Source organism: Engystomops pustulosus, chromosome 4, assembly GCF_040894005.1.
Source record: "Engystomops pustulosus chromosome 4, aEngPut4.maternal, whole genome shotgun sequence".
In the NCBI taxonomy this organism is placed as follows: Eukaryota; Metazoa; Chordata; class Amphibia; order Anura; family Leptodactylidae; genus Engystomops; species Engystomops pustulosus.
The window spans coordinates 137,829,826-137,843,482 of record NC_092414.1 but is presented as its reverse complement, the minus strand read 5'-3'; the positions used below and the strand labels follow the sequence as shown (position 1 = coordinate 137,843,482).

Genomic DNA, 13,657 nt, shown 5'->3' with positions numbered 1-13,657 from the left:
ACACTAAGTTTTTCCAAATCACCCTGCAGCCTATGAACACCCTCCATAGACTGTATCACACTACACAGCTTGGTGTCATCTGCAAAAATAGACACAGTGCTATTAATTCCTACCTCTATATCATTAATAAATATATTAAATAGTGCTGGCTGTCACTTATTATACTATTTGATGTCACATACTCCAGTATATAGTCTTTTACTAACCCTTCCAATATTTTCCCAACAACGGAAGTAAAGCTTACCGGCCTGTAATTGCCTGGCAAAGTTCTAGAGCCCTTTTTATATATTGGCACCACATTTGCCTTGCGCCAGTCACTTGGCACCACACCAGACATTACGGAATCCCAGAAGATTTTAGACAGCGGTACAGCAATAACTGAACTGAGTTCTTTAAAAACTCTGGGGTGTAACTCATCTGGTCCAGGAGCCTTGTACACATTGATTGTTTTAATCGTGTCTACATTCAGCCAGTCTAGTATATTACAGGTTGCATGACCCGCACTGGCACCACCCACGTCAGAAGTTCTTTCTTCTATCGTATAAACGCAGCTAAAAAAAACCAAAGCAAAAAAAAATGCCTTAAAAATTCTCTCACATTATTCAGGCATTTGGCAAATATAAATAATTTTGGTAATACTAATTGACCTAAACAGGAAAGGTTTATTCTGATTTCATGTCAAATAGTGAGATAGTGTATGTAAACTTCTGATTTCACTGGGGAAAAGAGTAGATGAAAGGGCGGCGGCCAGAGTCTAAGGTAGCTCAGTCCAATGTAATGTTAAAATATACATTTCACCTTTAAATTTTCTCTATACAACCTATTAGACAATGGCTGAACAGCTTACAGTGCTGGAGGTCCGCATGAGCAATTTCTATGCCTCAAAAGGAAAGCACTTATTTGCAAAGAAATGGCTCCCAAGGCCAACTTGTGCCTACGGCCCCCTTGGAAAACAGCTGCCTTCACCAAGGAAGCAGAAAAATACTTGTACTTGGAGGAACGCTGGCCAAGAATGTGCTCACACAATAAATAAGTTCCAAGCATCTTCTTTGTGTAGTTTATATCGCTTTTCACCTTATATCATACATAGATCTCTACCTCACTGGCTAAATACTGATAGAAGGCTTCTAGGGGGTGACATTATTTAAATAGTATCTATCTATCTATCTATCTATCTATCATAAATATATCAGGACTTATAGCAATCAACTAAACAACTGTCCATCTTAAGCTACTGTCACACATTCAGTATTTGATCTGTATGTTGCATAAGTATTTAAAAGCAATAATGATAAGTAGACCATACAGGAAATCAAAAGCTGAAGAGGAGCACAAAGGTGGGGACCAAGAGCTGAGCACCACAGACAAGTCACATGTTTTTTTTTAAATATATTCAAACCAAAGCCCAACCCCTGGGACTACACAAAGGATTCTGTCAGGGTGAAAGGTAATTTATAACACACAATTATTTTGTAATGCAAATGCTTAGAGAAAGCAGAAAGGCAGATTTGCAATACAGCTGTAATGGGCTTCTGTCTCTCCGGTGAGGGGAGGGTGCAGCTGTTTTGGGGGGAAAATGGCTAGATGCTTGGAGGAGTGTCTAAACTAGAGACCTGGGGGAGGGCAACTACACTTGTGCAGTGCAAAAAGACAGTGTAAACGGAGGAAATGGAACTCTTAATGTTGGAAGGCAAATATGATATAGTGGGTATCAGCGAGACAGAAGCTATGACTGGGCTGTTACTACTATTGGTTATAGTCTTTTTCAGCAACTAAGGGAAGACCTTATAGGCATAGACTGGGACAATGTTCTCAAAGACAAAAGCCCCCCCCCCCAAAAAATGGGACTTTTCCTCATATATTCTAAAAAAGTCCTGTGAGAAACACATACCAAGAGGAACAAGAAAAAGCCAATGTGGCTAACTAGTCTTGTAAGGAAAGCAATAAGCGAGAAAAATAAGGCGTTTAAGGTGCTAAAACGCGAAGGTAGCGATGAGGCATTACAGGATTATAGAGAGAAAAATAAATCCTGTAAAAAGCAGATAAAGGCTGCAAAAATAGAGACTGAGAGAAATATTGCGAGCTATAGCAAAAATAATCCAAATTATTTTTCAAGTATATAAATGATAAAAAACTAAAAACAGAGAGTGTGGGCCCTCTTAGGAATAACATGGGGGTCATGGTGGAAGGAGATGAGGGAAGGGCCAATCTACTGAATGTCGCCTTCTCGACTGTCTTTACCCAGAGAAATCCCCTGGTGGAAGAAACGATGAGCAATGATGTAAATTCTCTTTGGAATGTCAAGGGTTTAAACCAGGAAGAGGTATGGCGCCGCCTCGCAACCACTAAGGTAGATAAATCCCCGGGGCCAGATGGCATACACCCCTGGGTTCTACATGAACTATGTACGGTGATAGACAGACCGTTATTTTTAATATTTGAAGATTCACTGAGGACTGGTTATGTTCAACAGGACTGGCGCATAGCAAATGTGGTACCAATATACAAAAAAGGATCAAAAAGTGATCCGGGAAACTACAGACCTGTGAGTCTAACTTCGGTGGTGGGGAAAATATTTGAGGGGTTTGTTAGAGATACTATCCTGGGGTATCTCACTGTACTCAACCTTATAACCCAGCGTCAGCATGGGTCCTGTCAGACTAATCTGATTGGTTTCTACGAGGAAGTAAGTTCCAGAATGGATCTGTGGATGTTGTATATCTGGACTTTTCAAAGGCATTTGACACCGTGCCGCATAAAAGGTTGATACATAAAATGGACTGCTGAGACTAGGGTAAAATCTGTGTATTTGGCTAAGTAATTGGCTTAGTGATAGAAAACAGAGGAGCACATTCTCAGATTGGGTTGACGTTACCAGTTGAGTGCCACAGGGGTCAGTATTCGGGCCACTTCTTTTTAATATTTTTTATTAATGACCTTGTAGTGGGTTTACGTAGTCAATTTTCAATATTTGCAGATGATATTAAGCTGTTTAAAGTAATAAATACTGAGGTTGATAGTTTAGCATTACAGAGGGATTTGTGGAAGCTTGAGGAGTGGGCAGAGAAATGGTTGATGAGGTTTAATGTAGATAAATGTTAATGTTAATGTTAGATAAAGTTATGCACTTGGGCCATGGAAACAAAAAGTATAAATATGTTTTAAACAGTCAATTACTTGGTAAAACTGGAGCTGAAAAGGACTTGTGGTATTGGTGGATGGTAAGCTTAATTTTTTGTGACCAGATCCAGGCAGCTGCTGCTATTGCAAGTAAAATCATGGGATCTATCAAGAGAGGAATTGATTCTCCTGAAAAAGACATAGTTTTGCCTTATAAAAATCCCTGGTCAGACCACACATGGAATATTGTGTACAGTTTTGGGCACCAGTGTATAAAAAGAACATAGTAGAACTGGAACGGGTTCAGAGGAGAGAAACCAATATTATTAGGGGACTAGAATACAATGAAAGATTACAAAATTTGGGATTAGTCAGTTTAGAAACAAGAAGACTGAGGGGAGACCTGATTATAATATACAAATACCTGAATGGACAGTACAAGGATCTCTCCAAAGATCTTTTTATACCTAGGCCGGTGACCAGGACAAGGGGGCATGCTCTACGCCTAGAGGAGAGGCGATTCTACCACCAACATAGACAAAGGTTCTTTACTGTAAGAGCAGTGAGTTTATGGAACTCTCTGCTGCAGGAGGTTGTTATGGCGGACTCTATGTACATGTTCAAGAGAGGCCTGGATGCCTTTCTGGAGAGAAAAAATATCACGGGTTATGGGGATAAAACATTTATTTGATTCTTAAAGGTTGGACTTGATGGACTTCTGTCTTTTTCCAGCCTTATATACTACTATGACAGGTTACCTTTAAAGGAAAAGATCATTAGCTCTTCTGTCTTTTGGGCCCACTCCTGGTTTTGGTTTACAAATAGTAATGTAAAATACTCAACAAATACCGATTGTGTGAATGGGGCCTTACAGCTATCATACTTTACTTCATGGAGCATCCCATATGCTTACACTTATGGTTCCAGTTGGTGATTTACAACTTTTTTTTATCTCTTCCAGACATGATAAAGGAATAATATCACTATAAATGAAACAGATATATTATATTTTCAATATTTTGGAGCACTGAGGTCCCTTCATCAGGGGTGTTTATACAATGTGTGACCTTACCTAATGAAGGGGCCTCTGTGCTCTGAAAGCTTGCAGATATCGCTCTTTAGACACTTAAAGAAGACCAGTCAGGGAGCGATTTGCGACACAAAACCACCCACAGTTCCTTATGGACAAGTAGTTTTGTGTTACAAATCGAACTTTAGAGGGGCGTAACTAGGAGAGACTGGCCCCATAGCACATTTCAACATGGGGCCATGTTTCTTCTTATTAAAAAAAATATACATATTTGCACATTCATTTGTTTATAAACTCATATACACACACATAAAATTCTACACTCACACATATATCATACACACATACATACAGTATATACACTTGTACATACATCATACACACAGATACAGCATATGCACATATACATGCAATATATACTTTATATACACACGCATACAGTAAACACACACATATTTGAAGTACATACAGCATATATACACACCATATACAGCGTATATATACACACACAGAGATACATATAAAGATATGTAGCTACCTACAAGGCCTGCGGCCCAGCACAGATAAGGAGCTATGCTCGGCAGGGACATAGAAGGATGGGCTCGGGGACATTGCGTGACTAAATAATGACTCAGTCTTTGCGCTTGCAGAGTCCCACATTGAAGCCGGCATACTACACCCCGTTTGCATTCGCTCTGGTTATGGCACTTGCTCCATGAAGCTGGGGTGTACTGCTCTGGGTTCATTAAAGTACTGTACGGAGAGCACTAGAGATTGGACCCATCTCTAGGTAAGTATTACTAGGTGCTTTTTAAAAGTGTTCATGGAGGGACTTTGTAAAGGGCAATTTGGGACATTAAACCACCTGTCCATAAGGAAATTTGGGTGGTTTAGTTTCCCAAATCTCCCTGACAAGAGTATTGAGTGTTTTTGACACAAAAGTATTTAACACCTTAGGATCATCTTTATTTGTTAATTTTTTACATTGTATTTCCTCACTTTCCTCTAAATAGTTATTACAGACATCTGTGATTTACCTAGCCTGTGGTCTGGACTTCGGCTGCTCTATGACTCTTCTGACTTATGCTTCATAATATTCTAAAATCCAACCAAAATATATATGACTATGGATTAATGCAAACCAGAAGTGTATGTTTAACTTTCAAATGAACTAATCTATCTCAGCTGAATAAAACTGCTGGTATAATATTACAATAGAGTGAAGTCAGGTGAAATCAAAGTATATGGTACTGGATGGAATTAAGATCATCCTTGTACATTTAAACAGCTTTATAAAGAATTATTTCATATGTTATAGCTTTAGTTCTGAATAATGTACATGAGGACACAGATCACTGCATCTTACCATGGCGAAAAATAAATCAGCCATATGGGTGTGACTTTGGTACAAAGTAAATAATTAATTTTACCAAACTGAAACATTCAAGCACATTTATTCTTATTTACAACCTTTAAACCATATGCATGCATGGAAAGAAAAGCCTTTAGAGGAAATACCCTTCAATTGTGTTTAACTCCATCTGTCAAATCTGTTCACGGCAGAAAAATAAAGAATAGTGTATTGTTCTTTGATTACTGCAATCATTGTAAGAATTTGGAGTCATGTACATCTTCAATCAGCCAAGGAACAGTCTTACGGAATGATTCAGCATCAGAAAGTAAAAACAGCGATCTATTAAATGAAGGAGATTAAGGAACTCCATCTGATCTTTAAACATGAAATGGATCAGCTTAACACACTTATGATAATCGCAGATAACCATAAGAATTAATTACCAGTGCAGATCAGATTCCAAAGCATTGTTACATGCATGCATGATTACCGCTGTGTCAACTAGTTTCTTACATTAAACTAGATGTAATGTGCAAAAATACAGCATGGAGAGACAACAGGAAAGGTGCTTATACACCTTAGACCAGTGATGGTGAACCTTTTAGAGGCCGAGTGCCCAAACTACAACCAAGACCCACTTATTTATTGCAAAGTGCCAACACAGAAATTTAATTTGTGGTTTATACTCCCTGCTCTGTCACAGCTTTCATTCATAACAGCACCCTGAGGACACCAGATCTGTCCACACCTTCCCACTCATCCAGTAGTCCCAGGTAGAGCTGTCACTTTAAAACAGCTCTGTGCAAAGAAAGTCCTGGGCTGTTTGGGACTGCAGGAAGATACCTGGAGTCCTCTCTGGTGAAGGCCTGGGTGCCCACAGAAAGGGCTCCGAGTGCCACCTCTGGCACCAGTGCCATAGGTTCGCAACCACTGCCTTAGACCTTAACCGAAACATCTAATAGTTATCTCTTTATAATCTACCTTATATTTATGAACCTATAAATCTTATCATCTATCTATAAATCTATATCATCTTTCATATTTATCTTCCATCATCAATCTACCTATCATCATTATTATTTATTTATAGAGCACCATTAATTCCATGGTGCTGTACACTCAGAAAGGGGTTCACATACATTTCATTAAGACAAAAAGAAACACAAGTACAAAATACAAAACTACAGCCAGGGCTCACAATCTATACGGGAGGATGAGGGGGATAGAACTGAGGTGAGGGAGCAATGCAGTTAATGTGTGTTGCAGGTGCTCCTGAATAGGTGGGTTTTCAGGTTGTGTTTGAAGGTTTGGTAAGTGGGGGACAGTCTGACACATTTTGGTAGAGAGTTCCAGAGTATGGGAGATGCACTGAAGAAGTCCTGGATATGGTTGTGGTAGAGTGACGCTGAAGCTCCTGTGAGGGACAGAGATTACGTGTGGCGAAGTATTGTCTGATGAGTAGATATATATGGAGGGGACAGGTTGTGGACAGCTTTGTAAGTCATGGTTAGTATTTTAAATTGAATTCACTGTACAATGGGTAACCAGTGGAGAGACTGGCAGAGGAGAATCGAGGAGACAGATGGATTAGCCGAGCAGATGGATTGGAGAGGCGTTAGCTGGGAGACCACGGAGAAGAATGTTGCAGTAGTCCAAACGGGAGATGATGAGGACATGGACTAGCAATTTTGTAGACACTGGATTGAGGAAAGATCACATGTGAGATGTTCTTAAGATGGAGGTGGCAGGTTGTAGTAAAGGCCTGTATGTGAGGCTTAAAGGATGAGGCAGTGTCAAAGATGACTCCAAGGCAGCAGACTTTAGGGACCAGGAAGAGTGCGGAGCCATTATTGTATGACAGAAGGTCTTCCTTCGAGAGGGATTAGGACTAGGAATCTCTCATCTCTAATTCCTGCCACACATGGGGGAATGTGGATAGCAGCTACTGTGACAGATCTGTATAAATGTATATATCAGTGCATAAATGTGTTCTAAAACTGTATAAATGTGTGTAAGAGTATATAAATGTGTGAGTATACAAATATGTATATTATCTGAGGGGGTAGGGGGCCCCATTCAGAAGTCTGTTGTGGTACCCTGTCTATCCTAGTTGCACCCCTGCCTGACAGATTCTCTTTAATATTTTTTACACCAATTAAAATATTCCTGAGCACTAAAGCACAGCACACACAGCTCTGCATCATCTATACATATACACACACAGCTCTACTACATCTATACATTTACACACACAGCTCTTGCTAAATCCATACATTTACACACACAGCACTGCATCATTCATACAGTTACACACACAGTTCAGCATCATTCATACAGATACACACACAGCTCTGCATCATTCATACAGATACGCACACAGCTCAGCATCATTCATACAGAAACGCACACAGCTCAGCATAATTCATACAGATACGCACACAGCTCAGCATCATTCATACAGATACACACACAGCTCTGCATCGTTCATACAGATACGCACACAGCTCAGCATCATTCATACAGATAAACACAAACCTCTGGATAATTTGTACAGATACACACACAGCTCAGCATCATTCATACAGTTACACACACAGTTCAGCATCATTCATACAGATACACACACAGCTCTGCATCATTCATACAGATACGCACACAGCTCAGCATCATTCATACAGAAACGCACACAGCTCAGCATAATTCATACAGATACGCACACAGCTCAGCATCATTCATACAGATACACACACAGCTCTGCATCGTTCATACAGATACGCACACAGCTCAGCATCATTCATACAGATAAACACAAACCTCTGGATAATTTGTACAGATACACACACAGCTCAGCATCATTCATACAGATACACACACAGCTCAGCTATACACAGAGACCCCCCCACACACACACACTTCCCCTCTTCCCCTTCTTCTTACCCTGTCCCAGCCCAGCATGTTCCCATTCTCCCAGTATCAGATCCTCTGGTGATGTAAGAAGCATGTGATCAGTCACATGATTCGGACATCACCGCAAGTCCTGTATCAGTAGTCAGAGCGTGAGAGCAGTACGGAGCCTCTCCTCTCTGGGAGATCGGGTGCAGCTCTATATCAGGGCATCCCCCGATCTCCATTACAGCGGTCAGGAGGGTCTGGAAGTGCTGGATCCTCCTGACCTTCGGTCTATAAGACGCAGGCACTTTTTAGCAATATTTTTTCTAGCTAAAAAGTGAGTCTTATAGTCCAAAAAATACGGTACTTGAGTGCAGTCTGCAGAACCTCCTTGATTCTTTGTTTTCATGTGTGAGCAATGATGAATAGTAGAAGCTGCAGCAGGAGATTATGACTCAACTTGCTCCCCACCCATATCTGTGTCAGCCATAGTGATGGGAATCACGGCTCTTCTTAGTTAGCTGGTTCATTAGGCTCCACTAACTAAGAAGAGCCAGCTCTTCCGGCTCCTGAACAGCTCCCTATTAAATATATAATAAGGAGGCACAGGCCAGTCAATCACCCGATACCACTCCACTTTTAACCTAATTGTATCAAGTTAAAGGGGGTGTGGTAAGCCGGTTCAGGGCGGAGTTAATCACATCTCTAGTCAGCCAGTTAAGACAGACAGTGAAAAGAGATGCACAGTGAGGGAGAAAAAGCTGAGTATGTATGCAGAGGGCAGCATGGTGACAACAGGGAAAGGCTGAAGCTCTAAAAGGAGGCAAAGGTACAGGTACATATACATTCCCACTTTACAGAAAAGTGTTTCTTGGGCACAAGTATGCCAAAAGGTCCCATATTTTGACACATAATTTATTTTGTGTCAATAAAAGACACATTTTGTTTAAGAAACTAGCATTAAATGTATGATTAATACTCCTCTTTGTGCAGTACTCTAAATAAGAACTATTAGAGGGTTTAATATTAATGTGCTCAAGCTTATAAATTATTTAATGGGCATTTCATTTAGAGTAACTTAGATTATGCTTAAAAATTAAATTATAGCCTTCATTCGCTGAATTTAAATTACCAGTACAGGTGGTCCCCTACTTACGGACACCGAAATTACAGATGACCCCTAGTTAAAGAAGGACCACTCTGGCCACAGTGACCTTTGGTTAAGCTCTCTGAATGTTTTACTATAGTCCCAGGCTGCAAGGATCAGCTGTAAGGTGTCTTTAATAAAGCTTTAAAGATAATCCAGGACAGCTTTTGAATTTTGTAAAATTGTCACTGAAGACAAACATTTTCTTGTCTGGAACTACAATTATAAAATATACAGTTTCGACTTACATACAAATTCAACTTAAGAACAAACCTATGGAACCTATATTGTACGTAACCCAGGGACTGCCTGTAATTGGGTGAAGGGGGCAGGAGTTTAGGGATCTAGTTACCGTATATATTCGAGTATAAGCCGACCTGAGTATAAGCTGAGACCCCTAATTTTACCACAAAAAAAAGGGGAAAACCTATTGATTTGAGTATAAGCCGAGGATGGGAAATGCACAGGTCACAGCCCCCCCCCCCTGTAAATAGCCAGCAAGCTCCCAGTAGTATATAGCAAGCCAGCTCCCAGGTGTATATAGCCAGCCTGCCCCCATGTAATATATAGCCAGCCCCCATGTAGTATACAGCCAGCCAGCCCTCATGTAGAATATAGCCAGCCTGCCCCCTGTAGTATACAGCCAGCCTGCCCCCTGTAGTATACAACCAGCCCAGCCTGCCCCCTGTAGTATACAGCCAGCCACCATGTAGTATTCACCCAGCCTGCCCCCTGTAAAATACAGCCAGCCAGTCCCCTGTAGACTATAGTCACCCTGCCCCCTGTAGCATACAGCCAGCCCAGCCTGCCCCCTGTAGCATACAGCCAACCCAGCCTGCCTCCTGTAGTATACAGCCAGCCCAGCCTGCCTCCTGTAGTATACAGCCAGCTCAGCCTGCCCCCTCTGTAGTATACAGCCAGCCTAACCTGCCCCCTGTAGTATACAGCCAGCCCAGTCTGCCCCCTGTAGTCTACAGCCAGCCCAGTCTGCCCCCTGTAGTATACAGCCAGCCCAGCCTGCCCCCTGTAGTATACAGCCATCCCAGCCGGCCCCCTGTAGCATACAGCCAACCCAGCCTGCCTCCTGTAGTATACAGCCAGTCCAGCCTGCCCCCTGTAGTCTACAGCCAGCCCAGTCTGCCCCCTGTAGTATACAGCCAGCCCAGCCTGCCCCCTGTAGTATACAGCCAGCCCAGTCTGCCCCATGTAGTATACAGCCATCCCAGCCGGCCCCCTGTAGTATACAGCCAGCCCAGCCGGCCCCCTGTAGTATACAGCCAGCCCAGTCTGCCCCCTGTAGTATACAGCCATCCCAGCTGGCCCCCTGTAGTATACAGCCTGCCCAGCCAGCCCCCTGTAGTATACAGTCAGGCCACCTAGCCTGCTCCTGATGGCCCAGATGTGCTCCTCTTCTGTCTTCCCAGCGGCTCCTCTTCTTTCTTTGGTCTTCTGTACAGCAGGCAGGGACGCGGCCTTGTTATCTCATTGACAGCGCATACTATGACGTCATTAGTGGCCGCATCATAGTATGCGCCGGCCAGGAAGATAACTGGCCTCGTCCCAGCCTGCTGTACAGATGACTGAAAACGAGCCACGGGGAAGACAGAAGAGGAGCCGCACCGACATCGGGGAACCGTGCAGAGCATCGGGGCCATCAGAGGGTGAGTATATAAGTTTATTTTTTTTATTGACTCGTGTATAAGCCGAGGCGAGGTTTTGCAGCACATTTTTGTGCTGAAAAGCTCGGCTTATACATGAGTATATACATGAGTATATTTGTAGTCTACTTCTTCTGGGCAGGAGTAACATGTTGTGGCTACTCCCATCTTGCAGCTTACCTAGTTGCAGCCAATGGACTTTTTCCATTTTGTATTTCTGGTTTTGCACTCTTTATTTTTTCTATGTACACAACTGTAAAAGGTCTTATTTCTTGTGTAATAAATTGTATTTCATAGTGATGGTATCTCATATTCCAAACCATGTACTGGCTCCATTTGGCCAAAGCTTTACAACCAGCTTTACAACCAGCCAGGAAGAGGAGATGGACAGTGTGTCTGTTTGATCAGAGAAACCTGCTCTTCACTAAGTGAGGGAATTGACACCTTTGACAAGAGTGTGGTTCAGGAAGGGGAGATGAAAGAACCAGCAGACTATGTGTTTTTTTTCCCCTACAAAACATAGCCAATTGGAAATATTATAGCTGTCCATAACTGGGGCATAATTCATAATTATGGGTCCCCAGTTACACAGGACAGTTATGGGGTCTTGATGTGCTCCTGGAGCAAGAATCGGAAGTCAACCAATAGCAGAACACCCCTGATATTAGGCTAAGACACCCCGAGTTTGGTATTGGGTTAATGGGAATAAGGTACCTGGTTGATTTGAAGCAATGGCACAATTGTGCCATCTTTTAATCAAAAGTTATGGGGTTTTAATGAAACCCCAGACCCAGAAAGAACCTTACTGATGGGAAGGGGATAGAAAAACTCCGCCTCACAGTGACATCACAGCCAGGGGTGGGGGTCAAAAATCCCCTGGGTTTAAATTAGTGAAGCAGCCACATGGCTTGGTTCAGTTTGAGGATTCTATCACACTAGAAGACTGGATCGCTGTCTATGCCCAGTCCTCGGGCCAAAGAATTTCTACCTATTTCAATAGCAAGAGGTATTTTGTTTCTGCTTTCCCTAACTGTATGTGTATTGTTTTTAACTTTTTCATTCTATCTGACAATTTTATTCTTTGAGTTTACTGTATTTTTTAATGTATATTAAAGTGTTCCTTTAGTAAGTCTCTGCTTGTAGCCTTATATAATATGAGTCTCCGAAGGGAATTACGTTACCAAGGTCATTTTTAGCTTAGTTTATGTAGAAAGCGATTGCATGTTTTGTATGAGTTCATCATTTTAATATAGTATAAGTAGTGAGTGCATGTTCTGTGTAAATCATCAGTGTGCATTGTCTGTGTGGTTGAGGTGCCTACGGCCTTCTTTGCGTAAATAACTCGTGGGTGGTGGCAGTGGATTGACTGGGTGCCGAGATTACGTGGAGTGAATTTACCGTTAGGGCGCCATTTTGTGGAGGTGGGCAGAGCTTAAGGGCTAAATTGTGGGACTCCATAGAGCAGGTATACCCTTGTGTGAACTCCGGTGAGTGGGGTTCGTGACATCATGTTTTGTGAAATGGCAGAAAATTGTCAATTCAGATATTTGGGTGATACTTTCCATAATCACTTTCACTACAAGGAATAACTGTTTATATTTTGAGTTTTGGGACTCCTAATACCTAACATGTTTATGTTTTTTTGCGTTCTATGGAAAGGGGGTGGATTTGAACTTTTATATATATTTTTTTCACTTGATTCATTTTTTAATTATGTTTCTAGGCCCCCTAGGGTATTATGATCACTTATACAATAAACTGTAATATTACTGTTGTTAGAGATTTTTTTCCAGGGTTCCAACAATCCTCCTTCAGTTGTAAAGTGATCTCTAGATTAATTGTTGTAAGGTAAAACAAAATGGCTGCCAGGACTGGTGATGACGGAGTAAAACAGTAGACCCTTCAATCAAGTTCGCAGGTGTACTCAATCACACTTTATTCAGGGTGTGCAGCCAGTATATAGAAAACAGAAATGCTTCACATAGGGGGTGAAAGGCCGATAAAATACTAAAAAATGCTATAGGTTAGCTTGAATGTACTTTGAGCACCTCCCAGAAACTCCCCTTAATATGCTTTCCCAAAATAATGTTGATGAACTCTATGTGTCATTTCTCCTAAAAAAAACTGTTCTCTAGGGAACCGAATACTATCACTATCCCAGCCACAAATGTACTGTGAAGGTTCCCCAGTATTCAAGACAAGATAAGCAGATGCTACAGAGAAGAAGAAAACCAGCAGCAAGGACAAATTATATCTAGGCAGATTACACAAGATGGTGTCTGAATCGTGAGATGGATGACAGTGAATAAGATGGAATCTGGAGAGAAATATGATATCTCTCACACTGTATTAGAGTTTTGTAAAATCTTTTACAGATCCTGCTATGACAGCCATGGAGTAATGCAGCTAACACCCGCCATGTATGGAGCAGGCTCAGCCCGTTAGCCCACTCTACACAG

General features: G+C 41.7%; 1 protein-coding gene across 7 annotated transcripts in view; it reads right to left on the bottom strand.

Annotated features, from left to right (window-relative positions):
* Positions 1 to 13,657, bottom strand: part of SHANK3 (SH3 and multiple ankyrin repeat domains 3) — a 249,639-nt gene that overhangs the window by 48,582 nt on the left and 187,400 nt on the right. The gene's annotated exons all lie outside the window — the stretch shown is intronic.